Below are 704 nucleotides of genomic sequence, written 5' to 3'. Positions count from 1 at the left end.
TGCTGAACTCTGTGGACTTTTCACCTGAGCCAGCAAAGCTCTCCTCATCTACCTGCACTTGTTCCACCCCTAACCTTCACATATTGGGGCCAAAGGTCTTAAGGGGGAATCCTAGCAATCACTGCGAACTTTGCACAATCAAGGTTTCTGATTGCATGGAAGATTCTAAGCATACTTAGCTGAATGTGTGAAGAATTCCCCTTTGGGCTTCCCACTCAGTGTGGAAAAGTTGAGGTGGAGCCAGCAGAGACAAGGATATTGAGAAGCAGAGGCACATGGCCCATTTTACTCTGTATTGCTTCCTTCTGCATTCTTTGATGCCTAAATAGGGCTACTGTAATTGGTGCAGGGACAAAAGGTCATAGGTTGGGTTATATCCCCCAGGGTTATAAACACAGCTTTATCTCAAAGGAGGAGGGAGTGTAAAATCTCTTTCTCCCCCAGCATTCCTAGCATGGTCTGCTGCATACCCCTCTCCCACTTTCCTCAACCTCTGGGAAAACAGGTGAATAAAGCCGTTAGACCCAACGTTCCTGACAATCTGTTAGGAGGTGGTCATGTCGTGTGGCTTGGTGCTTCCTCTCCTGGAAGGGCAGCTGTGTGAGCACATTTATCTACTCATGGACAACAGCTGCTAGACTGGAATGACAGTTCTAAGAATAGCAATTGCAATAACTGCAAGAATAAAACAACGCTAAGAACAA

Source organism: Podarcis liolepis (assembly GCF_965112155.1).
Source record: "Podarcis liolepis genome assembly, chromosome: 3".
Lineage (NCBI taxonomy): Eukaryota > Metazoa > Chordata > Lepidosauria > Squamata > Lacertidae > Podarcis > Podarcis liolepis.
Note: the sequence above shows the minus strand (reverse complement) of the source record.